General features: G+C 36.4%; 1 pseudogene; it reads right to left on the bottom strand.

Annotated features, from left to right (window-relative positions):
• Nucleotides 1-1,428: 1,428 nt before the first annotated feature.
• Nucleotides 1,429-13,372, bottom strand: LOC142616366 (putative UDP-rhamnose:rhamnosyltransferase 1; annotated as a pseudogene).
• Nucleotides 13,373-25,317: the final 11,945 nt, after the last annotated feature.

Below are 25,317 nucleotides of genomic sequence, written 5' to 3'. Positions count from 1 at the left end.
TGCTGGGAGATCATCAACTCACAGAAGTTGTACAGCTGGGCTACAAACGATACAAAGATAAGTGATTTTGCCTCATTATCTTTAAATTTACATCATTGAATACATGATAACTTCACATTTAAATACATATTACTTTATTCCAACTACTATTACAACTATTAACCAAGGCTTAAACTCATTTAAATGCATGATAAGAGGGGCAAGCTTAACTAGCCTCTACCGCTGGTATTTTGCTAGAATCCCATCAACTCACTGATACTACACAACTGGGTTACAAACCATATAAAAATAAGTGACTTTACTTCTTTATCTTTAAATTTATATTTTTGAGTATATGATTACTTCACATTTAAATACATATTACTTTATTCCAACTGTTAACCAAGACTTAAACTCATTTAAATGCATAATAAGAGTGGCAAGCTTAACTAGCCTCTACCGCTGGCATTCTGTTGGAATCCCATCAGCTCACTGATGCTACACAGCTGGGCTACAAACCATACAAAGAATAAGAAAGGCAAGTTTAACTAACCTCTACAGCTGGCACTCTGCTGGAATCCTATCAACTCGTTGACATTACACAGCTGGGCTACAAACCATACGAAAATAAGTAACTTTGCTTCCATATCTTTAAATTTACATCATTGAGTACATGACTACTTTACTTCTAAATAAATACTACTTTATTTCAACTACTATTACAACTACTAATCAAACCTATTATATCAAGCACATATTTATTCAACCATTATCGTGATTCTTAGATTTTGACTTTTATGGTTTGGTAGGCTTAAAAGGTACACCAATAGCCGTTGGATCACGTGGCTCAATGTTGAGTTCCGGGATGCAACTCCCCAAAAAGAACCCGGGCCTAGCAAGGTCACTAATCTAGTGGATAACACGTGGCCGAGCAACCGAAAAAGGCCCCCGAACATTGATTAGGCAATATAACGAAAATAAATTACTATTTTTGGGTCATTTGTAATATATTATCACTTTTGAATTTAAGTAATTTGAATATGTATGTTACAAACACATGCTAATTTGATTTATTTAGTTAGTTTATTAAATATTATTACATAAGTGATAAAAAAATTAGTCATTAATGGAATATATTCAAAATTTATAATGGATATACCATTTATATACGTATATTTAATTATGATCTTTTTTTTTTAGATTTTATTAAATGTTTGTGTATCGTAATATATATTGCCATTCTACTTAGGAAACTGGGTTTTGGACCCATTTTTATGAAAGCATTTTTCTTGATTTTTGAAGAAATTGAAAATAGATGCGATTAGATTTACTAGAAAGTAGCAACATAAATTTCAGACAATTATTCTTACTTAAGGTCTAGAAGGATGCTACTGGCTCCTATGAAAAACCAAAGCTTTATTACCATGAATGTCGACGACCACTCCTGTTTTATTCCCTATTTTTCAAATACTCAACAAACAAACCAATGTAGTATTGCTGATGCAGATTCTCATCTCCAAATATAGCAGCGGCCTTCCTTGCACGAACTCTGAATGTCTTTCTTTCCTCTGACACCATGGCTAATCTCAGAGCCTTGGCTATGCCATCCCTATTATTAAAGGATCCATCTTTGCCTCTCTCAACTTCCACAGCCAAATCCTTATCTACCAAAAGACTTGCATTTAGAGACTGATCATAAACACAAGTGGCAACACAATAAGAGAATGGCCAAATTGCAATATCTCAATCACAGATCCCCACCCAGAATGAAACAATGACCCCCCAATCGCTGGGTGTGCCAAAATTTCCATCTAAGGAGCCCAGCCAAAACACACCATTCCTCTATCAGATATTCGATTGCTAAAACCAAAAGGCAAAATATCACCTTCATCAGTTCCCCAAAAGGGTCTTAGTGCCCATAAAAAAGGCACTAGAGAAAGCTCTAGCCCATAAACAATCTCATGAACTTGTTCCTTACTAAGCTTGCACTCACTACCAAACACTACAAACACAAATGACTTAGGAACTTGTTTATCAAGCCATTCAAAGATCTTCCTCCATGACCCATCATTGGTTTTTGATGTTTCAGATCTTTCATGAGGCTGAGGGAGCAAACCCACTGAAAACACCTGTTTTCCCATCTGTTTCTCGTGTAAATTCAAGTACTCACCTTCAAACTCCTTGCAACTACGAATAGCCAACGCATTATATGCACACAGGACCTTTGAAATCCTTGCAGCATCACTTATGCCCGAAGCATCTTTTGTATATAGGTTTGCATGTACAAGTGGTGCCTCATATTCTCTCTATGCCACTGAAGATGGAAAACTAACCCACTCAGGCAGCTTTGTTAGACTTTCTGGTGATGGCCAAGTTGGTCTTTGGTCAGAAAGAAAAACATATCCTGGTGGCCTCCCCAAGAAAATAGTGGTAGCAGCAAACATAACAGTGAAGAGCACGAGCTTGATATTATACTCTTGTGCAATATCAACAGCTCAATAAGCACAAAAATCTACAAGAATCCAATCTAGCAATTGATCTCCGATGAATTTCTTGAATGGCATATGCAGGAGATCATATGCAATCTTAAAGTGCTCAACTTTGTCTAGTGGAATATCCACAGTGGCCTCGGCCCCTTCAGGTAAGATATCATTGTCTAGTGTGAGTAATAGAAACACCACCAAATCTATAAGAGATACAAAATTAGAAGGAACTTTGGGAAGTCTTTGGATGTTTCTTGGGGTTGACACAAAGGAAACATGAACTCCTGCTTTGGCTAGGGCAAGGGAGAGTTGAAAGAAGGGAAACATATGGCCAAAGGCAAACCAAGGAAGTGATCACTACGTGAAGATGACCCCTTACTATTTATTTTTGGTATGAGAGATTTCTAAGATATTGCACATACATATTTATAGATATATTTATTTTCTCTTTTTCACAACTTTTGAAAAAATCTCATTTTAGATTCAGCTTTTTCCCCCCGGTTTATTTTTCTAAGAAAGTAAGCCTTTGAACATAAGCGGTACTATAACAACATGTTTTAATTTTCATTGACTTATTTAACCTAAAATATAAGTTAGTAAAAAGTAAAGTCAAAAGTCAAAAAAGAAAAGAAAAGAAAAAAACCCTGTGATTTTAGCAAACGGAAAATGTGCAAATAAGCCAAAGAAGAAAAAGAAAAAAAATGAAAAATGAAAAAACTAAACATATAATGTGTTTGGATTAGCTTATATTTTGAGTCATTTATTTGACATAAAAGATAAATATATAAATGTACAATTGGAATACAAATCCTCTATTATGTTTCACTTTATGTTCCACTAATTACAACTTGCCATGTATTTGTGTAACTTTCCTTCTAAAATAGTCAAAGTTTAAAATAAAATAAGATAAACACATGACAAATTGTGATTGATGAAATATAAAGTGAAATACAAAACGTGATATAGATAATTTGTATTCATACAATTGTACCTATAAAAAAAATCTCTAAGAAATTTCTACCTAACTTTCCAAACCATGTTGGAGAAATCTGCTAAAACCAATTAAACCAATTATATGGCATGCAGTTTTGGTATTAGCGTGTAAGTGTATTCCCTTATCTCATTCTCCTTCCGCTATATATATGTGTGTGTGTGTTTCTAAAAATATATATATATATATATATATATATATATATATATATATATATATATATATATATATATATATGGTAGTTTAGAATACCAATTTAGGCTTATTATGTCACATTATTTTTAGATCATTGAAACAAGTAACTTGACTGTCAAGAAGGTCAAGTGGCTTTTTGTACATATTGTCAAAGTAGCAAAGAGATTGACAAAGATAAGAGCAAAGAAAAGAAGAAGAAGTCAACAAACGACAGATCAAAGAACAAAACGACAAGAACAGTAAAGGAATAACAGATGGTGTAAACGACAAGTAGCTTAGCTTTTATGTATAAGTGTTAAGAATATAATTAGCACGTGTGTTAGTTAGTTTGTTATTATTGGAGGGAAAGTTGGTTAGTTAGTGTTCGGGGGCCTTTTTTGGTTGCTCGACCACGTGTTACCCACTAGATTAGTGACCTTGCTAGGCATGGGTTCTTTTCAGGGTGTTGCATCCCAAAACTCAACATTGGGCCATGTGATCCAACAGCTACTGGTGTACCTTTTAAGCCAACCAAACCATGAAAGCCAAAGTCTAAGAATCACGATAATGGTCGAATAAATATGTAATATGTGTTTGATATGATAGCTTTGACTAGTAGTTGAAATAAAGTAGTATTCATTTAGAAGTAAAGTAATCATGTACTCAATGATGCAAATTTAAAGATAAGGAAGCAAATTCACTTATCTTTGTATGGTTTGTAACCCAGCTGTGTAGTATCAGTGAGCTAAAAGGATTCCAGCAGAATGACAGCGGTAGAGGCTAGTTAAGCTTGTATTATGCATTTAAAAGAGTTTAAGCTTTAGTTAATAGTTGTAATAGTAGTTGGATAAAGTAATATGTATTTAAGTGTGAAGTAATCATGTACTAAATGATGTACATTTAAATATATGAAAGCAAAATCACTTATCTTTGTATGGTTTGCAGCCCATCTGTGGAGCATCAGTGAGCTGATAGGATTCCAGCAGAATGCCAGCAGTAGAGACTAGTTAAGCTTGCCCCTCTTATCATGCATTTAAATGAGTTTAAGCCTTGGTTAATAGTTGGAATAAAGTAATATGTATTTAAATGTGAAGTAATCATGTACTTAATAATATAAATTTAAAGATAAGGAAGCAAAGTCACTTATCTTTGTATGGTTTATAGCCTAGTTATACAGCTTCTGCGAGTTGATGATATCCCAGCAGAGTAACGCCAGCGGTAGAGAGGCAGTCTGCCATGATAACTTCAAGATTGAAGGGTAAAAATGGGTGCAACTGGAGGGAGAAAGAGTATGCCCAACTGTGTGTAGGAGCTGGTTAAGCTTGCCCCTCTTATCATGCATTTAATTGAGCTTTTCCCTTGACAATACTTGTTTAGTTGTTGTAAAGTTATGAATAGTGTTGCCTTCCATGAGAAGGGCGTATCGAGTATTTGTGCCTTCTAAGAGAAGGGCTTTATGTAAGATGTATTTGTGCCTTCCATGAGAAGAGCTTTGGTATGAGATCTTGATACCTTCTAGGAGAAGGGCTTTAGTAATATAAGTTCATGCCTTTCATGAGAAGGGCTTTTATAAGAGAGATAGAGAATAGTATTGATATGTGTTTATGAGCAGCAAAATAGTAGAACTTCAGAGTGAAAGAGTATGAGAGTCGAGTTTAGATGAGTGTAGTGAGTCATATGTAATGGTGTAGTAAATGTGTATGAGATTGTGTAAGAGAAATGGAGAAAGAGATGTTTTGTGGGATGTAGTATTTGTAATATGTATGATATATGGAAGTATGAAAGATGTGGTGGTTAAAGATAGTAAAAATATGAGATTACAACCGTTGGAGGAGTTGTAGAGATTGCTTTCCGAGAGGAAAGATTTTGTAAGAGAACAATATGGAGATGTGTTTAAGTATTTGGAGATGGGAGCAGTAAGATAGGCCTATTTTCAGAGTATGAAGAGTGAAAGAATGAGTATAAAAGTGGTGGAATTTACTGCTGGGATTTGCTGCAGTGTGTTTAGCAATGTTGCTGGAATGTGAAAGGAATGTGAAAATTCATAGTGCTGCAGTGTGTTTAGCAATGTTGCTGGAATTTACTACTGGGATTTGCTGCTGGAATTTTCTGCTGGGATTTGCTGCAGAAATTTTTAGCTGGGATATATGAGGGTTTATGAAGGGAATTTATGAGGTTGGAGAGTTTTGTTCTTGATTTGGAGACTAAAATCTCAAAACTTCGCTCAAAGCTTAGGGAGAGAGAATAGAGAGGTTTGTGAAAGAGTTCTTCTCCCTTAGTGTCCCTCCTTTGAAGTGTTGATGAGGGGTCCTATTTAGCTGAGTTTAAGGGTGTATTTTAGCAAAGAATTTCAGTCAAAATCTGTCCTAAATAGCAATGAATTTTCAGAAAATCCATCTTAAGATTTGGGCAAAAATGGTAAGTTTAGCTTTAAGGTGCTCTTGCTATTTTGGGTAAGAGCTGCTGGGGGAAAGAGTAACAGAAAAGGAAGGTATTTTGGCAAGAAAAATATGGTTAGTTTAGTTGGTTTAAGTTTTAGCCAAATGTGGAAAAAATAGTAATGCTAAGGCTGCTGGGTCAGCTGTCCCAGCTGTTTTGAAAAATGTCCCAGCTATTAGGAAAAGCTGTCCCAGGTGTCAGAAACAGCTGTCACTTTGGGCAGAAGTAAAAGAGGTCAGCATGGTGATTTCAGAGTGTTGGAGAGGTCACTCAGCATTTATTTTATGGTTTAGGCTGAAAATGGTAAGATCTCTTTCAAGGGTATCTTGCTATCTTTGGTATAGCAGCTGACAGCTGGGATTTCAGCATTAAATGGCTGCTGATATCACTCCCAGCCAGGTGTCAAATGCTGAATACACTGCTGGGGTTCTGCTGAAAATGTTTCCCATTTTGGGTGTTTGTGTTTTTGATGCAAGGTTCCATTACAACACATTTCTAGTAAGTAATAGAAGAATTGGTTAAAAGGTAATGAAGGTTTAGAGGTTTAGTCAAGGTCTCTTTGTGCTGTGACATAATCTTGGTGAGCAAGAAGAGTATTTAATGTTCTGCTCTAGCAGCTGGCAAAGAAATATATGGTCTGATTGTGGCAGGCAGCAGCTGGGTATAAAAGATATAATCAATATTTTGTACATAGTTAGAGATAAAAGATAGCCAATTAGATTAGGCCATATGTTTGAGTTGGATTTTAGCTGAAAGTAGTAATGAGATTTATGTAGAATAATATAATGAAGTTTCCAAATCTGTATAGCAACAGCTGGGGATTGAATGAATAGTTATGTTCTCAGCAGTTAGATAGGTGGGGATATTGAATATTTGTCACATGAAGAACATTAAGCTTTTAGGAAAAGAGCAATGGAGAATTTATCATCTAAATTGCTATGTGATAAAGGATGTTTACCGTACGTTACCCGCTACACATGAACTCGTCAGAGTTTAGGGAGTTAGAGAAGACATGTCAAGCAAAATGTTTCTTTTATCAACTATAAACCGCTAGAGTTTTATTGAACATATCTCTTGGCCCTCCAAACCACGACTCCCAAAGTTTCCCCAAAGAGACTTATGAGCTTGGATCATAAGTCGAAGATGAGATTACGTATCTTGGGTTTTGTTGTGATTTTGTGTAAATATGGGCTCTTGTTGAAGAAGCCGCTTGCCATGAGCGTAAGAGAGGTGATATGGACCGTGAGCTTTGATTCATTGTGTGAGCCCAATTCATATGTTGATGTGGCATGGGTTGCCCATGAAGTAGTGCTATGTGGGGTGAAAAAAAAGTCCTCAACATTTAGCCCCTCGAGTGCATAGGCTTGTACTACAAAGGCATGCACGAGTAGAGGGTTTACTTGAAGACTTTTTTCTTTTCTTTTTAGATGAGGTAGTCCAAGATTGTTGACTGCTGGAGATGATGCTACTGGGTTGAAGGCAGCAAGGCAATGTTGAAGTTGATCAGGATTGCAACTGGGTGTGGTGCTGCTGGAGTGAGGGCAGCAAGGTAATGTTAAAGTTGGTCAAGATTGCAGTTGGATGTAGTGCTGCTGGGTTGAAGGTAGTTAAGCAATGTTGCAGCTAGTCAGGATTACAGCTGCATGTAGTGCTGCTGGGTTGAAGGTAGTAAAGTAATGTTGCAGCTGTTCAGGATTGCAGTTGGGTGTGTTGCTGTTAGAGTAATAAAATAGGTGTTGCTAGAAATGTAGAGATTTAATGTAGCAGAAAGTTGCATAGCAGGTGTAGTAGCTTTGATTTAATTGATGGAGTGACTGGTCCTTATGTAGATCTATATGTAGTCCTCTCAAATAGATAGTGAGAAACCAAGCCCTCAAGTGTAAAATGACATTTGCAAAGATCCCAGTGGTGTGATGCATAAGATTGCTATGATTTCAATAGTGTAGTGCGTGGGACTACCACGGCTTTGAAGAAGGTGCATGAGACTTCCACGGCTTTGAAGAGGGTGCGTGGGATTGCCACGGCTTGGCATAATAGTACTCCAATGGATAAAGCTCCATTTGTTTTTGCAGAAAATAACCCAGCGGTAAAGTACTTCTATAGAAAAGAGTAACCTAGCCGTAAAGTACTTCTGTAGAAAATAACCCAGCCATAAAATGTTTCTCCATTGATATTGTTGTACTTTGTTGTGATAAATTTTCAATTGCAGCCCTTAGCAATGGAACCTTTGGATTGATAAGACCAAGCCCCTAAGTGTGGAGAGGCCTTGGATAAGCATATATTAGCAAGTGAGGAGCACCTCGACAAATTTAGTAGTGAAATTGGCACTTTGTTGTTTGAAATAGTGTAGATACTTGTGGTAATGATCTTTTATGATAATTGCTTGATTGAGCATGCAAGATCAGTAAGTCTGTCTGTTGGGGGCAACTATATAGACTGATGGATCTGCTGGAGCTCTAAACATGAGTAGCTGGGGTTTATTCTGTCTACCCAGGCAAGCTGCTGGGTGTGTGTCAGTTTACTGCTAAAGTAATATTTTCTTGATTTGAATAGGTGATTCATCATTCCGAATGACTTTGTGATTTGTTGAATGTAATGACTATTGAGTAGATGATAATGATTGAAAATATTTGATCTTTGTGCCATTGTCAATGAAGGAAATAGAATTGGTAGCTTCTAGGAAAGTATAGCTAGCATGAGTCCCAATAGTAAGATAGGAAATACCAGATTGATGACGATAGTCTGGATCCAGCAATAGAACAGTATGGTGGCAGCTTCCACCTTGTGTTCAGGAAGTAAGTTCAGCTGAACCTCTTGTTGCCCTTAAGTAAGAATCAAGGGTGCCACTTGAAAATGTTAATAGATGATTCTTTGTTGGACTTAGATAGTTTGGAGACTACTTCATCTTTCCCAGCGATAGATGGATTCTTGTCAAGTTATTGGCCATTGGCTACTTGCATTTTTCACCATTCGTTAAGTTATGATCAGAAGTAATAAGGACTATGGAGTACTCATCTTGCTTCCCAGCGGTGCAAGGCTTTTACTAATGCAGTAACTTTCCAGACCTTTGTAGCAGCTAGGTAGATTGTGTAATGTGAAGATACAACAGTAGGTAGTTTGGAATAGTGCCATGGAATTGCTGGATGCAATCAAGTAAGCCTTGGGTCTGATTTTTGCTTATGGAGGGCAGCAAGAGTGGTCCTTAATTCTTCATGAAAACATTTTTTAGCAAAGATTTCCCATGTAGCAATGGAAGTAGGTTGAATAGTAATGTAGCTAAATGTTGGCATGATCCAAGATGGATTAAGAAAGTTCTCTTTTTCTTGAATGTAGGCCTCGAATGATAACCTGTATGTTAGTAAAATAGAGATAATTGCCATGAGATTTTAGTGAAATGGAGATAATTGCCATGAGATTTACCATGGGCTTTGATAAGTAATTGCCATGGGCTTTTAAGATGGGATTGAATTCCATTGATAAAATAGTTTTGCCATGAACTTGAATCATGGGCTTTTGAAATATATTGTTGCCAAGGTATTAACTTTGGGCTTTGAGCATAATATAATATTAGTTGCCAAATAATATTTGGGCTTTTATGAAATAATTCTTTGTCAAAAAAAAGTAGTAGTTTTGGGTTGTTGATAAGATGTTGCCAAAATAGTATTGGACTTTTGTAAAATATTGCCAATGATAGTATTTGGGCTTTGTAAAAATTTTCCAAAATAGTATTTGGGCTTTTGATAAAATATTGCCAAGGATATTACTTGGGCTTTTGAGTATTTCCAAATTTTGCCAAACTAGTATTTGGGCTTTTGATAAAACATTGCCAAGGATAGTACTTGGGCTTTTAAGTATTTGTAAAATTTTGCCAAACTAGTAATTGGGCTTTTGATATTTGATTTTTTTTGTAAATAATTGCCAAAATAATATTGGGCTTCTAGAAATAGTTGCCAAAATAGTATTTAGGCTTTTATAAATAGTTGCCAAAATAGTTTTTGGGTTTCGTAAAATAGATGCCAAAATATTTTTTGGGCTTTATAAAATAAGAGCCAAAATAGCTTTTGGGCTTTGTAAAATAGGTCCCGATATAGTTTTTGGCCTTTATAAAATAGATGCCAAAATAGTTTTTGGGCTTTATAAAATAAGTGCCAAAATAGTTTTTGGACTTTGCAAAGTAAATGCCAAAATAGTTTTTGGGCTTTGTAAAATAGGTGCCAAAATAGCTTTTGGGCTTCGTAAAGTAAGTGCCAAAATAATATTTGGGTTTTGTAGGATAGTTGCTAAAATAGTTTTTGGGCTTTATAAAATAGGTGCCAAAATAGTTTTTGAGTTTTGTAAAATAAATGCCAAAATAGTTTTTGGGCTTTGTAAAATAGTGCCAAAATAATATTTGGACTTTGTAAAATGTGTGCCAAAATAATTTTTGGGCTTTGTAAAATAGATGCCAAAATAATTTTTGGGCTTTTTAAAATAAGTGCCAAAATAGTCTTTGGGCTTTGTAAAATGGGTCCCAAAATAGTTTTTGGGCTTTGTAAAATAGGTGCCAAAATAGTTTTTGGGCTTCATAAAATAAGTACCAAAATAGTTTTTGGGCTTTATAAAATAGGTGCCAAATCAGTATTTGGGCTTTGTAAAATAGATGCCAAAATAGTTTTTGGGTTTTATAAAATAGTTGCCAAAATAGTGTTTGGACTTTGTAAAATAGATTCCAAAATAGTATTTGGGCTTTGAAAAATAAGTGCCAAAATATTTTTTGGGCTTTGTAAGATAGGTGCCAAAATAGTTTTTGAGCTTTATAAAATAAGTGCCAAAATAGTTTTTGGGCTTTGTAAAGTAAGTGCCAAAATAGTCTTTGGGCTTCGTAAGATAGGTGCCAAAATAGTTTTTGGGCTTTGTAAAATAGGTTGCCAAATTAGTATTTGGGCTTTGTAAAAATAGCTTACCAAATTAGTATTTGGACTTTGTAAAATAGCTTGCCAAATTAGTATTTGGGCTTTGTAAAATAACTTGCCAAATTAGTTTTTAAGCTTTGTAAAAATAGGTGCCAAATTAGTATTTGGGCTTTGTTAAAATAGTTTGCCAAATTGGTATTTGGGCTTTGTAAAAATAGATGCCAAATTAGTATTTGGGTTTTGTTAAATGGTTTGCCAAATTAGTATTTGGGTTTTGTAAAATGGTTTGAGACTTTTGTAAAAAATATTGTTGTGTAGCAACGGACTTAGTAAAGGTGTCATGTAGCAACGGGCTTAGTAAGGTACTGTGTAGTAACGGGCTTAGAGGTGTCGTGTAGCAACGGGCTTAGTATGAGTGTCATGTAGCAACAAGTTTAATAAGGTGCCGTGTAGCAACGGGCTTAGTAAGGTGCCGTGTAGCATTGGGCTTAAAGGTGCCATGTAGTAACGGACTTAGAATGGTGCCATGTAGCAACGGGCTTAGTAAGGTGTTGTGTAGCAACGGGCTTAGTAAGGTGCCGTGTAGCGGGCTTAGAGGTGCCGTGTAGCAACGGACTTAGTGGTGCCGTGTAGCAACGAGCTTAGAGGTGCCGTGTAGCAACGGGCTTAGTATGATTACCGTATAGCAACGGGCTTAGTAAGGTGCCGTGTAGCAACGGGCTTAAAGGTGCCGTGTAGCAACGGGCTTAAAGGTGCCGTGTAGCAACGGACTTAGTGGTGCCATGTAGCAACGAGCTTAGAGGTGCCGTGTAGCAACGGGCTTAGTATGATTACCGTATAGCAACGGGCTTAGTAAGGTGCCGTGTAACAACGGGCTTAAAGGGGCTTAAAGGTGCCGTGTAGCAACGGACTTAGTGGTGCCGTGTAGCAACGGGCTTAGTAAGGTGCCATGTAGCAACAGATTTAGAGGTGCCTTGTAGCAACGGACCTAGTAAAGGGTTTTGTTGGGCTTTTTGGGTTTAGCCCGCAAGGTAAATGAGTTTAGGTTTTTTTGTAGAGATGGTATAATTTTGTGTCTCAATATGGTAATGGTATGGTGAGTAGTTGTATAGGCCCAAAATAATTTATGGGGCTTATATAGAGAATATTTGTAGGAACTTAAGTTAGGTAACTATGTGGAGAGTATTTGGGTAATATGTGGGAAGTATTTGTGGGGGTTATTTGAGTATTTTGTATTTGGTGAATGGGAAAATAGGGGTTTGAGAGGTAATAATTCATCCAGCTGAAGAAGTGTTTTCTGTTGGGGGCTTTTTTTGATTGAACTGCTGGGGAATAAATTGTTCAGCAAAATGAGGGCTTTTTGCTAAAAAGGCATGCTGCTGCAGAAGTGATGGATAACCATGAATATATTTAGCAGCTTGAGGGCTTGCTGTTGATTAGGCCCTTTGTTGTTGGATTGCTAGATAATAATAAATATGCCCAGCTGTATGAGGGTAATCTGCTGATAAAGCCCTCTGATGATAAACTGCTGGGTAATAGTGCAGCCAACGAAGGGTAATCTGTTGCTGGGATGATGAATAATAGGAAATATCCCAGCGGTAAGAGGGGTCTCTGCTGCTAAGACCTTTTATGGCTGGAATGACTGATAATAGCGAACATCTCCAGCGGGAAGAGGGGGTTCACCTTCTGAGGCTCTCTGTGGCTGGAATGATGTATAATAGTGAATATCCCCAATGGTAAGAGGGTTTTCTGCTGCTGAGACCCTCTATGGCTTGGATGATGTATAATAGTGAATATCCCTAGCCATAAAAGTGTTTTTTGCTGCTAAGGCCCTCTGTGGCTGGGATGATGAATAACAAGGAATATCCCCAGCGGTAAGAGGGTTTTCTACTGCTGAGGCCTTCTGTGGCTGGGATGATGAATAAGAGTGAATATGCCCAGCGGTAAGAGGGTTTTCTGCTGCTAAGGCCCTCTGTGGCTGGTATGATGAATAAGAGTGAATATCCCCAATGATAAGAGGGTTTTCTACTGCTGAGGCCCTCTATAGTTGGGATGATTGATAATAGTGAATATACCCAGCGGTAAGAGGGTTTTCTACTGCAGAGGCCCTTTGTGACTAGGATGATGGAAGGGCCTCTTTTATGGGTCAATAAGCTCATAATAAGAATGTTGTAGCCATAGAGCTGCTTGAATGATAGAGAGACAAGTGGAATAGCATTTCCACGAACAAATATGAGATAATATAGTTGTGACTCAGCACCGTGAGCTACTGGGTTAAGAGATTTTGTGCATTTGGAGTCGAGTTCTCCTTTATGATATGTGATTCTAGACTTTGGGGGCATGATAAGGCAATACAAGCAATTCCCCAGTGGAGTCGCCAAATGTTCGGGGGCCTTTTTCGGTTGCTCGGCCATGTGTTATCCACTAGATTAGTGACCTTGCTAGGCACGGGTTCTTTTCGGGGAGTTGCGTCCCGAAACTCAACATTGGGTCATGTGGTCTAACGGCTACCGGTGGCCTACCAAACCATTAAAGCCAAAGTCTAAGAATCATGATAATGATCGAATAAATATGTAATATGCGTTTGATATGATAGCTTTGACTAGTAGTTGAAATAAAGTAGTATTCATTTAGAAGTAAAGTAATCATGTACTCAATGATGTAAATTTAAAGATAAGGAAGCAAAATCACTTATCTTTGTATGGTTTGTAACCCAGCTGTGTAGCATCAGTGAGCTAATAGAATTCCAGCAGAATGCCAGCAGTAGAAGCTAGTTAAGCTTGCATCATGCATTTAAATGAGTTTAAGCTTTAGTTAATAGTTGTAATAGTAGTTGGATAAAGTAATATGTATTTAAGTGTGAAGTAATCATGTACTAAATGATGTAAATTTAAAGATATGGAAGCAAAATAACTTATCTTTGTATGGTTTGTAGCTCAGCTGTGTAGCATCAGTGAGCTGATAGGATTCCAGCAGAATGCCAGCGGTAAAGGCTAGTTAAGCTTGCCCTTCTAATCATGCATTTAAATGAGTTTAAGCCTTGGTTAATAGTTGGAATAAAGTAATATGTATTTAAATGTGAAGTAATCATGTACTCAATAATATAAATTTAAAGATAAGGAAGCAAAGTCACTTATCTTTGTATGGTTTGTAGCCCAGCTGTATAGCTTCTATGAGTTAATGATATCCCAGCAAAGTGACCCCAACGGTAGAGAGGTAGTTTGCCATGATAACTTCAAGATTGAGGGGGAAAAATAGGTGCAACTGAAGGGAGAGAAATTATGTACAGGTGTGTGTAGGGGCTGCTTAAGCTTGCCCTTCTTATCATGCACTTAAATGAGTTTTCCCCTTGACAATGCACTTAAATGCTTTTGTATGGAGTATTTGTGCCTTCTAAGAGAAGGGCTTTATGTAAGATGGATTTGTGCCTTCCATGAGAAGGGCTTTGGTATGAGATCTTGATGCCTTCTAGGAGAAGGGCTTTATTAATATAAGTTCATGCCTTTTATGAGAAGGGTTTTTATAAGAGAGATAGAGAATAGTATTGATATGTGTTTATGAGCAGCAAAACAGTAGAACATCAGAGTGAGAAAGTATGAGAGTGGAGTTTAGATGAGTTTAGTGAGTCATATGTAATGGTGTAGTAAATGTGTATGAGATTGTGTAAGAGAAGTGGAGAAAGAGATGTTTTGTGGGATGTAGTATTTAAAATATGTATGATATATGAAAGTATGAGAGATACGGTGGTTAAAGATAGTAAAAATATGAGATTACAACCGTTGGAGGAGTTGTAGAGATTGCTTTCAAAGAGGAAAGATTTTGTAAGAGAACAGTATGGAGATGTGTTTAAGTATTTGGAGATGGGAGCAGTAAGGTAAGTCTATTTTCTGAGTATGAAGAGTGAGAGAATGAGTATAAGAGTGGTAATAGTGCTGCAATGTGTTTAGCAATGTTGCTGGAATTTACTACTGGGCTTTTCTGCTGAAATTTTCTGCTGGGATGTATAAGGGCTTATGAAGGGCATTTATGAGCTAAGGGCTGAAGAGTTTTGTTCTTGATTTGGAGACTAAAATCTCATAACTTCATTCAGAGCTTTGGGAGAGAGAATAGAGAGGTTTGTGAAAGAGTTCTTCTCCCTTGGTGTCCCCCCTTTGAAGTGTTGATGAAGGGTCCTATTTAGCTAAGTTTAAGGGGGTATTTTAGCAAAGAATCTCAGTCAAAATCTGTCCCAAATAGCAATGAATCTTCAAAAAATCCATCTTAAGATTTGGGCGAAAATGGTAAGTTTAGCTTCAAGGTGCTCTTGCTATGTTAGGTAAAAGCTGCTGGGGGAAAGAACAACAGAAAAGGAAGGTATTTTGGCAAAAAAAATATGGTTAGTTTAGTTGGTTTCGGTTTTAACCAAATATGGAAAAAATAGTAATGCTAAGGCTGTTGGGTCAGCTGTCAGCTGTCTTGAAAAAGCTGTTCCAGCTGTCAGGAAAAGTTGTCCCAGCTGTCTAGAACAGCTGTCACTTTGGGAAATAGAAAAAGAGATCAGCATGGTGATTTTAGAGTGTTGGAGAGGTCACTCAGTATTTACTTTATGGTTTAGGCTGAAAATGGTAAGATCTCTTTCAAGGGTATCTTGCTATCTTGGGTATTGCAGTTGGCAGTTGGGATTTCAGTATTAAATGGCTGCTGATATCACTCCCAGCCAGGTGTCAAGTGCTGAATACACTGTTGGGGTTCTGCTGGAAATGTTTCCTCTTTTGGGTGTTTGTGTTTTTGGTGCAAGGTTCCATTACAACACATTTCTATCATGTAATAAAAGGATTGGTTGAAAGGTAATAAAGGTTTAGAGATTTAGTCAAGGTCTCATTGTGCTGTGACATAATCTTGGTGAGCAAGAAGAGTATTTAATGTTCTGCTCTAGTAGCTGGCAGAGAAATATATGGTTTGATTGTGGTAGACAGCAGCTAAGTATGAAAGATATAATGAATATTTTGTATATAGTTGGTGATAAAAGATAGCCAATCAGATTAGGCCATATGTTTGAGTTGGATTTTAGTTGAAAGTAGTAATCAGATTTATGTAGAATAATATAATAAAGTTTCCAAATCTGTATAGCAACAGCTGGGGATTGAATGAACAGTTATGTTCCCAGCAGTTAGATAGTTGGGGATATTGAATATTTGTCACATGAAGAACATTAAGCTTTTAGGAAAAGAGCAATGGGGAATTTATCATCTAAAGTGCTATGTGATAAGGATGCTTACCATACGTTACCTGTTACACATGGACTCGTCAGAGTTTAGGGAGTTGGAGAAGACATGCCAAGTAACATGTTTCTTTTATCAACTATAAACCGCTAGAGCTTTACTGAACATATCTCTTAGCCCTCCAAACCACGACTCCCAAAGTTTCCCTGAAGAGACTTATGAGCTTGGATCATAAGCCAAAGATGAGATTACGTACCTCGGGTTTTGTTATGATTTTGTGTAAATATGGGCTCTTGTTGAAGAAGCCGCTTGCCATAAGCGTAAGAAAGTTGATATGGGCCGTGAGTTTTGATTCATTGTGCGAGCCCAATTCATATGTTGATGTGGCATGGGTTGCCAATGAAGTAGTGCCACATGGGGTGAAAAAAGAGTCCTCAACAGTTAGTTTCTCCTCTAATCATCCTCTGTTTTCATATATATATATATAGTAGCATAGGAGCTTGTATTGAATATACATCAACAATACAATTCTCTTTAATTTTCAATATGGTATTAGAGCAATTCTATACTTCCGCTTAGATTTTTCTTCCTCTTTCTTCGACAAGAATTCCTTTTCCCCTCTTTCAAAGGCTAGGTTTTCTTCTTCAAAGCTTCATCAATGGCTTCCACTAATCAAGCATCTACTAGTATCACCATTGATGAGTCACATCCATTTTTTCTTCACCATGCTGAAAGTCCTGGTGCAATTCTCGTGTCTCAACCACTCATTGGAGGGGAAAATTATCCTACATGGGCACGATCAATGGAAAGAGCCCTTAGAATCAGGAACAAGTTTTGGTTCATTAATGGTTTTGCTTCTTTGACTTCAGCAATGGAGAAATTCATCTTCTTGTGCAAAGTTGGGCACGAAGCAATGACATTGTGGTTTCTTGGATCATTAATTGTGTTTCACCTAAAATTGCAACTAGCGTGGTGTATCGTAAGATTGCCAAGGAGGTCTGGAAGAAACTTCATGATAGATTATTTCAAGGTAATGGATCTAGGGTTTATCAATTGTAGAAGGACCTTGCTATATTTCTCAAGGGGAGCTTTTTGTGAGGGATTACTTCACCAATCTTTCAATTCTGTGGGATGGAAAACATAATTTCAATCCACTTCCTCTTTGTTCATATGAGAAGTATGTATGCCATGTGAATGACAAGATTTCTAATCTTGACCACAGAGAAATGATTATTATGTAACTTCTAATGGGTCTCAATGATTCTTTCTCTCAGATTCAAGGTTAGATTCTATTGATGGATCCTATTCCACCAGTTGACAAGGTGTACACCTTGTTATTTCAAGAGGAAAGGCAAAGATCAGTTGGACAAGGTAGCAACAATGGTCCTTTTGTTGAATCCACAACTCTTGCAGCAAAATCAATGACTCCTGGTCCCAAGAATTCCAAGAAAGGAAAGGAGATTCCTACTTGCAGCCATTGTGGATTACTTTGTCACACTGTTGAGAAATGTTACAAAATCCATGGATATCCTTCTAGATACAAGACCAAGTCAAGGGCCAATCAAGTGTCCACTCTTAAGTCTACTAAAGAATCTGCTCCAATTTCCATACAACAACAACAGTCTTTCCCTTTCACACTTAAGCAGTGCCAGAAGCTGCTTGCTATGATTGGAGGCAATGATGCTCAAAATAATGCCATTGCTATGGCCAACAATGTCTCTTTCAATCAAGCTTCAACATCTCAATCCACTCCATTGGTAGGTAATCTCAAGCATTCCATATTCTTTGCTAAGCTTGTGAATAGAATTGCTTTTGGTAATGATACATGGGTCATGGACACAAGAGCAAGTGATCATATTATATGATTCATATCTCTTTTTCAATCTTATGCCACTGTTTCCCACTGTGTTATTGAATTGCCTAATGGTGAATTAGTACATGTCACCCACATTGGATTTGTTAAACTCTCAGCTTCTCTAATTCTTGAACATGTTCTTTGTGTTCCATCCTTCTCTTTTAACCTTTTATCTATTAGTCAACATACTCAAAAGTTGCCTCTTTGTCTTGTGTTTTGTCTCAATTTTTTTTCATTTAGGATCTATCTTATTAGAGGATGATTAGAGTGGGTGAAGTCCACAATGGTCTATACTTGTTGCAGAAATCAATCTCTGGGATTGCACCTTTTCTGTCTGCCTACCTTTCCACCAACAAGGGTTTCAAGTCAACTTTTTCAACTTTTACTTCCAATAAAGATATGTCAATCATATGGCATTTTAGATTAGGACACCCTTCTTTCAATAAACTGTTAGCTTTAAGGGATGTATTACCTTCTTTCTCTGATAAATGTACTAATGTTTGTACTATCTGCCCCTTGGCTAAACCAAAGAAATTGCCTTTTCCTTCCCATAACAATTTGTGTGTTGAATCTTTTTCTCTAATCTATGTGGATGTTTGGGGTCCATATTCTATCAATACATATGATGGTTATAAGTTTTTCCTTACTATTGTTGATGATGTTACCAGGTCTACCTAGGTTTATCTCATGAAAGCCAAATCTGATGTCAAACATCTTATTTCCTTCTACAATATGATTCTTACTCAATTTGGCATTGGAATTAAGGCAATTAGATCAGATAATGCTCTAGAATTTTCTTTACTTGAATTATTTAGTGCTCAAGGCATCATTCATCAAAAGAGTTGTGCTTATACCCCTCAACAAAATTCTGTGGGTGAAAGGAAGCACCAACAACTCTTGAATGTTGCTAGGGCCCTAAAACTTCAATCTAATCTCCCTTCGGCCTATTAAGGTGGTTGCATTCTCACTGCAGCATATCTTATAAACAAATTGTCTTCTCCTTTGTTGAAACAAAAGTCCCCTTTTGAACTGCTTTTTTTACAAACAACCCTTTTATAGTCATCTTAGGGTCCTTGGTTGTCTATGTTTTGTTTCAACTCCTTCTATTCATCTTTCTTTTGTTGAAATCTCTAATTATTTTACTTATCATAATTCTTATCCCAATCAATAAATTCAAATGTCTTAATAAGTTTCAATTTCTTGTGGTTCTCTATCTCATTTAAAAAAAATACATATGGTTATTTATATATCACTTTTAAGGATTACGAAGTATAACACTAAACCAAAAAATAAATAAATAAATAAATAAAAAGAGTATTATTGTTCTCATGAAGCGTGTATGATGAATCTAATTGAAATATAAATATACAACTATAATTTTAAATGTTATTGAGTGATAGGCAAAAAATGTATTGACCCTTTATGATAAATTAACTAATTAATTAGCCAAGTGAATTAATTAAGTTCAATTACATGCAATGAGCGTGGCAGCACAAACAAATCACCAAATAACTAAATATGCAGTGGAAATTAAATGACACAGTGATTTGTTTATGAATGGGGAAAACTTACACGGAAAAAATCCTACCGGATGATTTTAAGGTCACCACTCCCAAGAATCCACTATTATCAAAACAAGCAGTTACCAGTAAAGGAATCTCAGTACCTTATACCAACCTACAGTTGAACCCTTACCCCAATACACAATTGGACTTGTTTTGTAGTGACAATCTCTCATTTTCAATGCATGGCTCCTAGTATGTGACTAACCAATCGATGCGAGGATCCTAGTACGTTGCTTACTCCTTTGCACGAATCCTAGTACGTGACTAACACCACAACAACCCTTTGATTATTGAAGTTGATTTGCAGCAGCTTCACATAGAAACACCATTAAGATCTTCAATGTTGGTGCAAGAGACTTTGCTTGGTTACAGAACCCAAAGGCGTACAAGAAATGCAGCAAGAACTCTTTCTTCTATGAGAGGAGGCTAGGGTTACCATGTCCTTTAAATAGTAGCTTAATGGGTTGTCCTATTCCAAATAGGTTTACACCAATCTTGGGCTTTCTTAGTCCAATAAGGATTATATAAACTCATAAACAATTAGCCTTTTAGAGTAAAAACGTTACTAGCTATAGTTTGAATTCCGTAAGCTCGATAGATCGAGACATGTGTCATGCTTTAATGAATCTTGACAAATCGAGTTTCTGTTGAGGAGGTACCAAGACCTGCAGATTGTACTTTTCTTGAGTGGTTCTTGAGTAATCTTCATGTCTTCAATTCAACAACTTGTAATGATCATCTTGAACCTACTTAGATTTACCCAAATACAAGTAAAGTGCATTTTGTCAAAGAATATTCCAATTACATAAAAATATGTCCCTAACATTGAGCTATTTTCTCAATAGGTTATCCGAATTTAAAAGCAGAAGATTAACCTAATGTAGTTACAAGGGTTTTTCATATGAAGCTCAATCAGTTATTAAATGATTTAAATCATTGATAGCAGGTATTCCAATTTTTTTTCCCTATATAATTTATCCCTACTAATATAATGAAGCTGTTTTTTTAACTTCCAGACGTCTACATTATTAAATATCAAAAGAGAAGACTACCCCATGTACATATATTTCTTTGTCTACATCCTAATGACAAACATCAAACACCAGCAACAATATATGGATAATCTCAAAATTGTAGAAGATACATTTTACAAGAGAAACAAGAACTTACTACCAAGATATTTATGATATCATGCATATGTTTAGTTGATTTATAGAGCTATCTCAGAGTTTGTATAATATCATGTTAACGATTAGACTCTGATTGAAAGTGGTAGAATAAAATAGTAACAATCAATGATTTAAAAAAAAAAAAATAGTGAAAATTGTATTATCTTATTAATAGAATTTATTTACAATTTATAGATATTATACTATGGAATAATAATTTTACAAATTTTACGATAAATAATAAATAAAAGCATCCTAATATTAAAATAAATAAATAAATAAACCTTTACAACACATTGTGGTTTTTTTTTTTTTGGTTGAGAAGCAACAAATTGTGGGGTTATATGCTTTGTTTTGGTTATTTGTCTATTATTGATGATGACACAGGGTAAATGCATTACATTATTATACTTGAATTTACATTGCTCAATGTTGATACCCATTTTTGGCAAAAGGGCCCAATTACAGAAGAAGCCCAACAATATAAAAGAGATAAAGAAAGAAAGTAGTAAAGTAAAGACTATTGGGATAGAATGGTAAGAATAATAGTCCACAAGTCTACAAAATAGTAAAAATGCCCTAAAAAAGCAAATGGACTCAAAGGAGCCCAAAAGAATGAAGTAGTAAGCCTATGAGAATTATTAGAAATAGAAAGAGAGCAAAAACGGGCCGGAGGAGCCTAAAGAAAGAAATTAGTAAATGAGATTAATTCAAAGGCCAACAAACCCATAAGTAAAGGATGGTAATTAGGACGAGAAAGTCCATGGGAATGTAAGAAGTAGGAAAGAATGAAATGGATCAAGGATACCCCAAAGAATGAAGTAGGCCGAGGATGCCCAATGAATAAAATGGGTCAGGGAAGCCCAAGATGTTATAGGAACTGACCCAGCTGGAATATTGGGCAATGTACGAAGGGATAACACATAAAACTACCATGGCAGGCACTTTAGCCCGCAAGCTCAGAAGTGGTACAGTAAACAAGGGTAAACAACATCATAGCAGGAACAATGCAATGGCATGGCAAGAGCACCAACTAGCCAACGGACCAAAAGTGAAATGAGACATGGGCCAAATTAAAGAAGAGAAAGCCCACACCCAAGCAATGCCCAAACCAAAGAAGAAATGAGAAGCAAAAAATGAAGACACAATGACTCATCCACGCCACAAGAATTAAACAAGCAACAAAACATGTAGCAGGATCAAATAAACCTACAGGCAATGGAAAATGCATGAACTCTAGAAAAGCAATGGACTCATATGGGAGTGGAGCATGCATAAGGCTTAGACACCACCTACTTGTACCCAGCCAATACAGGAGAAGTGGGCCATGGGTCAGACATAAGAGAGGGTGTAATCTGGTTGTGGGGAGAAGGGGGAGTCTATTCTGGAGTTCCCGCTCAAGCTCTTTTGGGGAGATGTCCTATTGGGTTGACATACCACCCAAAAAAGGCAAACATGAGCTGGAATCATTGGGTGCATACTATAGGAGTTAGTAAGAGAGAAACCTAGCCCTTATCCGGATGAGAGTACCAAGGGAAGCAAGAAAACAAAACAAAACTACTTTTGTTGAGGAATGAAGCATGGCACAACCAACATAGGGTAGTGGTGGTGGCTGGGCAGCCAACAGACTAGTGGGCAGGCCGGGAAGGACACCCATAACAGGCCAAAAGTAGTTGAGGGGTAAAAATGATAAATCTTATCATGGCAGACAGTATAAAAAGGCCTTAGCCATGCACAATAAACATAGAAGGAAGAATAGGAGAAAACACGAAAAACAGAGAAGTAAACGGGAGAAAAAAAAAAGAAGAAGAAATAAGATAAATCAAGAAAATAAGATAACTGAGAGTGAGAAAGAAAATAGGAGTGTTAGGAGTGAAAAGCATTTACTAGTAAGCTACCCACTTCTTTCCTTCTTAATAGCCTACTCTCTAGCAAGTTAAGAATCGAAGATTAAGCCACTTAAGTCCATTTTCCAAAGTGAGTAATTTTTATAGTAGGATTCCCCTGTGAGGTTACCCACATTGGAGATTGATTCCCTTCTTGGACTTGAATTTGCTAAGGAACCAAGTTCAGCAGACCAATCTTCTTCCTTCTTTTGTTATGGTTGATCAAGGACTAATGTCATTTTCTTGTTATTAATTTACTCCTGTCATAATTACATTATCGTATTTTCCTTTTGTGGAATCATTTAAGCATTATCGTTGTCAGTAGCAAGTACTTTAGTTAAAAAATTTTAGTTATCCTGCTATATTATGTTTCTTTTACTATAGCATTTTTTGTGACAATATTTCCTATCGTGGGCACGTAACTCCATCCATATTCCTACCAAGGGTTCTAATTTGTGCACAAGCTAGCCTAAGGTGAGTTTCAATTAAGCCAGTTCTGACTTTCCTACCCCAAAATCATTGGGCTATAGTACGACAGGACCCAGGACATAAAAAGGCACACCACACTCAAATAACTCCATGTGGCCTTTAACATTGGATACCTTGTCTTCAATAAAAAAAAAAGTTACCATTAAAAGGAAGTTACCTGCACATTGTGCAAGTTAAATGCTAGTTTTTTTTTTTTTTTTGCTAAACAAGTTAAATGCTAGTTATAACAAGTTTAAAACTAGTTATCTCATCTGAAATTCAAAATTTAATCTAAAAATAATAACAAAAATATGGATTTTATTATTCAGTTATTGGATACTTTGTCTTCAATGAAAAAGTTACCATTAAAAGGAAGTTACTTGCATATAATGCGGTTAAACACTAGTTATAATAAGTTTAAAACTAGCTATGTCATGTGGAATTCAAAATTTAATCTAAAAATAATAACAAAAATATGGATTTTATTATTCAGTTATCCCCATGATTAATTGCTTTGCACAAACTATTTAAAAAGAAAAAGGAATTATTACGTCAAGAATTTAAGATCCTTCTGACCCTCTCGACCCACACTTATTAATTTTTTGGACCCATTAGTGGCAGACCAGACGAAGGACAAGTACAAGATTTGATATCATACGTATATATCTCAGCTATTAACTAAGTTAATTAGTTAATTTAGATACATCTAGGTTGCGGGTCAATGAATTTGAAGAATGGCCCATTATTTGGAAAAAAGTACAATAGATTTGATATCTTGGCTAATAACTAAACTAATCGAATTTGCAAAACTGGCCCCTTGAATGAGCTACCCGTAAGTGGCAGACAAGACCAAAGAAAAGTAGTATAAGAATTGATGTTGTATATATCTTAGCGACCAATTAAGCCAATTCAATTTGCAAACCATAAGCACTATTATTGACAAAGAGACAAAAAGAATTGCAAGCACTACTCGCACGAAACCGAAGTTGGCGTTAAAGCATACACTACCATATTAGAGCATCAGCACTGAATGTGGCAAATGGCAAATGTCAAATGTAGGCCACTTTTGCAATTCTTTTACAATTCAGCCCAAAATCTTTGCTCCATTGAATGTTGTATTTTGTAACTACTGTAAAAAAAATAAAATAAAATAAAAAAAAACAATTGAGCTACAGTACCATCTTAAATGTAAGATGGTATTGTAGCTAATGGGATAAATAAAAAAAAAAAGATTTTTTAATTCTCTCTCTCCCCCATTTAACCCGGGAATATCTCTCTCCTTTCTCATTGTTTCTCTTCTTTTCTCCCTCTTCCTTCTCTCTTTCTCATCTGCTTTCTGCACTGTTCAAACTCAAGACCCCGTGGGTTTTGACAATGGTGGAATCGGACGGCTCCAATGGGTTAGCGTGACAGCTTCGATGGGTTTGAATCAGAGCTTCGATGGTTTTTTGGTATGGATTTTTTGTTGTGGGTTTCGATCGGCGTGGTATGGATTTTTTGTTGTGGGTTACGATCAGCGTGGGTTTCTTTGGAGGTGTGGGTTGCAATCGGCGTGGTATGGATTTTTTGTTGTGGGTTTCTGGTATAGATTTTTTGTTGTGGGTTGCGATCAGCGTGGGTTTCTTTGGAGGTGTGGGTTGCAATCAGCATGTGGGTTGATATGGATGATGGAGGAGGAGTCTGGGTGTGCGATCGGCGTGGGTTTCTTTGGAGGTGGTTTTTTTTTTTTTTTTTTTTTTTTTTTTCTAGTTTCGCCGATCTGGGTTGATATGGATGATGGAGGAGGAGTTTGGAAGATCGGCCTTGCGGTGGCTATGGCGTTGATATGGATGATAGACGAGAAGTCTCGAAGAGAAGAAGGTGAAAAGTAAAGTAATGGAAAGTCAATGAGGATAAAATTGGGAAAAAAACAAAAAAAGGGAAAAATATATTTTATTGTGAATATATATTATTTTAATGAGTAGAATAGAAAACTAAAAGTTTTGATGTTGGGGTATTGTAAAATGGTATAGTATAATTGATAAAGTATATTTTTGGGAGGGTAAAATAGGATAGAATTAGAAAAATGAGTGCTGATGCTCTAATTCTATTCTATTTTACCATCCCAAAAATCTACTGCTCGTTACAATATCCACGAAGAAATCACCTACTCAGGCTATCCCACCTGCTCGTTTAAGTAATGTCAAGAGTGGATTTTCTTAACTTAATTAAGTCT

This window comes from Castanea sativa, chromosome 11, assembly GCF_040712315.1.
Source record: "Castanea sativa cultivar Marrone di Chiusa Pesio chromosome 11, ASM4071231v1".
In the NCBI taxonomy this organism is placed as follows: Eukaryota; Viridiplantae; Streptophyta; class Magnoliopsida; order Fagales; family Fagaceae; genus Castanea; species Castanea sativa.
The sequence above is the reverse complement of the archived record's forward strand: the minus strand, read 5'-3'. Positions and strand labels throughout refer to the sequence as shown.